General features: G+C 45.7%; 2 protein-coding genes across 2 annotated transcripts in view; both read left to right on the top strand.

Moving 5' to 3' along the window:
• Window positions 1-3,927, top strand: part of MORN2 (MORN repeat containing 2) — a 1,051,609-nt gene that overhangs the window by 803,124 nt on the left and 244,558 nt on the right. The gene's annotated exons all lie outside the window — the stretch shown is intronic.
• GEMIN6 (gem nuclear organelle associated protein 6) overlaps window positions 1-3,927 on the top strand; it is a 470,738-nt gene that overhangs the window by 323,878 nt on the left and 142,933 nt on the right. The window lies entirely within an intron of this gene.

The following is a 3,927-nucleotide window of genomic DNA, read 5'->3' as shown; positions in this document are numbered from 1 at the left end:
CCTGTATCAAAAGAAAAGGAGAAAAAGAAAAAACAGTCTAATAAGCCAACTCTGAGATGTTCATAATTTATAATTATGTAAACATGTCAGTGTCTAAAGTGAGTTTGTTTTAATGACCAGAGGTGGCTTCTTGTGAACAGAGAAGAGCATTTGTTGTTAATTGGGTTTTTAATTACTATATAATTTATTGAAGAAACATTTTTCTTAAATTTTTAAGTTTAAAATAGTTCAGCTTACTTATAAATGTGATAAGTGACATACTAGAGATCTGTGCAAAGAGAAAAAGAAAAAAAATTTTCACAGAGAAGCGTTTGAGCTAGGGCTTAAATAACGAAAAGAAAAGAAAATTTAAGGCAGAAAAAATAGCACATGGGGTCCTAAAAGGGTGTATTATGTTAGATGTCCATGTGAGGCAGGAAAAATAGAGATAAGGCTGGAAAGTAAACGAAAGCCAAATTGCTTAAAGTCTTACTTATACCAGACTAAGCAGCTGAAAGTTTATCCTATTGAAAATTGAGGTTGGGCATGGTGGCTCATGCCTGTAATCCCAGCACTTTGGGAGGCTGAGGTGGGTGGATAACTTGAGGTCAGAAGTTCGAGACCAGCCTGGCCAACATGGTGAAACCCCATCTCTACTAAAACTACAAAAATTAGCAGGGCGTGGTGGTGGGTGCCTGTAATCCCAGCTGCTCGGGAGGCTGAGGCAGGAGAATCACTTGAGCATGGGAGGCAGAGGTTGCAGTGAGCCAAGATCGTACCACTGCACACCAGCCTAGGCAACAGAGCAAGACTCTGTCTCAAAAACAAAAAAAAAAAAAGAAAATTGGAAGCTCTTAAGAATTTTTTATGATCTTCTGGGTATTTTAGAAAGATGCTCTGCAGCTGTGAGGAAGAGACTGGAGGAGGCTATAGGTAGAGAGGCCATTTGGAGACAATTATGGTGTAACTAATAAGAGAGGACACGAGTCTGAACCAAGAGAAGCCCCATTGCATAGGCTGCAGCAGGCCACTGCTACTACAACACCAGGGCTTCGGTCTAGGTCCTAGTGTTGGCCACACAGAAACCCAGTCACTGGAGCAGTGAGTATTACCAGGGAAGAAGGCTTTAATTGGGGGCTACAGCCAAGGAATTGAGAGATCAGTCTGAAATCTATCTCCCTGATCAACTAAAATTAGGGGTTTATATAGCAAGGAAGAAATGAAACTACATGCAGGAAAACAGGAATTAGGGAGGGGTGAGGAAGAGGAGTTGGTCAACAGGAAGCAGGTGGTGGGTTAGGCAGTCATGATGGGTGAGGTGTCTGGTATCTCACTGTCCTGATGCAGCGATCTGGTAAGTTTCAGCTTTCTGATACTATGGGAGGCATGATGGTTGGTTTCCTAGAATGGAACTCAGAGAAGACAAATGGAACTTACTCAAGTTTTAAGACTAAGAGGGTTAATTCATATGTTTATTCAGAAGAAACTATAAACATTAGTTGTATGCGACAATTGGGCAGATTTCACCACCAGGGCAGGCGACAAGTGGGGGACAAAGCAGACGCTCAGGGTTCACAGTCAGAGCCGAGGGCAAGTCACGTCTGTCATGGAAAGGGGGCCAGTGTTCCCAAGATGCATTGCCAAGGCTGTGCAGGACCACGGGACCAGTGCAGGACCTGCAGGACCTTCAGTTCAGGACCACATGCTAACTGCTACAGGCTGCAGCTTCAGAAGCCAGCAGAGCACACAGAAAATAGGTGGATGAAGGAGAGAGAAGGCAGGGGACCCAGCAGGGGCCTGTGGCTCTTCCTGCTGTGGTGAAGACTCATAAGCCATACTACTCTCTCTTCTCCATACATCTGTTCACCACGTTAGGAGAAGAAGCAGGAAGACAGGGAGATTATTGAGATAATTCAACCAAGAGAAACTGAACATAGCTAAATGAATTGTGTCAATGATCAGCATTACCATGCTTTAAACCAGATAGCACATCTCGATCATCCTCACCACCAACGACAACAACTAACCAAGTGAGTGGTGGCTTAAGAGAAGACCAGAGCAGCTATAGACAAAATGATAGGAAAACCTATTTCATCTGCACAACAAAGTTGGAGCACAAGTTAAATTATGCAGCTCTCTTGGGGAAGCCAAGCCGGGAAGATCATTTGAGGAATTTGAGACCAGCTTGGACAACATTGTGAAACCACATCTCTATTAAAAATACAAAAATTAGCTGGGCATGGTGGTACGCACCTGTAATCCCAGCTGCACGGGAGGCTGAAGCAGGAGAATCACTTGAACTCGGGGGGCGGAGTTTGTGGTGAGCTGAGATTATACCACTGCGCTCCAGCCTGGGAGACAGAGCGAGACTCCATCTCGAGAAAAAAGAAAAAAAAAAAAATTATGCAACTTTGATACAGAAGCACAGAAAAAGAAGTGTTGAAGATACAAACATTGGCTGATAATATCCAGCACTGTCCAGGGAAGACACCGAATCTTGGGAGCATCAGTAGTTCGTCATCAGAGAGGAACTCTCCCTTGTGAAGCATGGACTTTCCTTGGGCATGTACATTTCCTAGCCAGCTCTTTGCAGCAACTCAGGCTCATAAAATTGCCCTTGTTTTTTTTTGTTTTGTTTTGTTTTGTTTTGTTTTTTGAGATGGAATCTCGGTCTGTCACACAGTGGCATGATCTCTGCTCACTGCAACCTCCGCCTCCCGGGTTCAAGGGATTCTCCTGCCTCAGCCACCCAAGTAGCTGGGATTACAGGCGCCCACCACCATGCCCAGGTAATTTTTGTATTCTTATTAGAGTCGGGGTTTCACCGTGTTGGCCAGGCTGGTCTGGAACTCCTGACCTCAGGTGATCCACCCTTCCTCAGCCTCCCAAAGTGCTGGGATTACAGGACCGAGCCACCATGCCTGGCAGGCCCTTGATTGTTAATTCTTCTAATTCATCATCACCAGTTCTTCCATACTAGGAAAGGGAGATTAGAACATTCCAGGCCCTGGAAGAGGATAATTTCTTTTAAATAAATAGATAGGCTTTTATCTTATATACCAGTCCTTAAAAGTGTAGCTGGGGTTAGTCTCTAAGCAGGATGAATCCCAGGGCACTGACAATACTGAGTTTCTTGCCTGAAAGACTGAGGACCAGACCCTGGACTAAAAGGTGAATTTGCACTTGGCTAGTTTCTCCCGACAACACCGCTAACTTCCTGTCCTGTCCCTTCCATTAGTGTCATGTCACACTGCCAACTCCACCTTGGATGAACAAACAAACTCATGGAAGTAAAGCACAGTTTGGCCAGGTGCACATATTTCCTCCAAGCTCCTATTCTTGCCCTGTGATGCACTCCAGGTGTGTTGGCCAAGCTGTGGCCTCATGGACTCATCCCTAAATCACCTCCCATCACCTATTCCACTCTATTCTGACCTACTGTCAAAGTTCTGGCTGCTGATTTTTATATTCCTTCTATTTATTTTCCCACTGTTCCTGTTGGATTTGGCTTTGGTTTACTCAGAAAGCCCTGAGTGACGCCTTTTCTATTTCAGCCCATCTTCCTTTACGCCAGCCCTGAACAGAAGGGCTGTTCTCCTACCCGGCCCTCCCTGGCCTTGCAGACAGGACTCAGGACCAGAGAGCCATCCAGGGGACATTCACCACATCAGAAGAAGGTCAAATTTGCATCAGCCAAGCTAGATTCAGCATTAGATGTGGAGGTGCCAACAATCTCCAGAACCTTTGGCCAGGCTGTACCTCCGGGATCTGAGATCAGCACACTCTACAGAGAGACAGGGACACATTCAGCAGGACTGCTGATTCCCCAGGGAGGCTCTGAGAAAGTAGCGCTTCAGGAAGCAGCATCTGGGAGCTGATCGTGCTCCTACTTGGCAGCACAGAGCTGTCCCGTCCCTCCCACTGTTCCAGACGCAGTGATGATGGAGC

This window comes from Macaca thibetana, chromosome 13 (genome assembly GCF_024542745.1).
Source record: "Macaca thibetana thibetana isolate TM-01 chromosome 13, ASM2454274v1, whole genome shotgun sequence".
NCBI lineage: Eukaryota > Metazoa > Chordata > Mammalia > Primates > Cercopithecidae > Macaca > Macaca thibetana.
The sequence above is the reverse complement of the archived record's forward strand: the minus strand, read 5'-3'. Positions and strand labels throughout refer to the sequence as shown.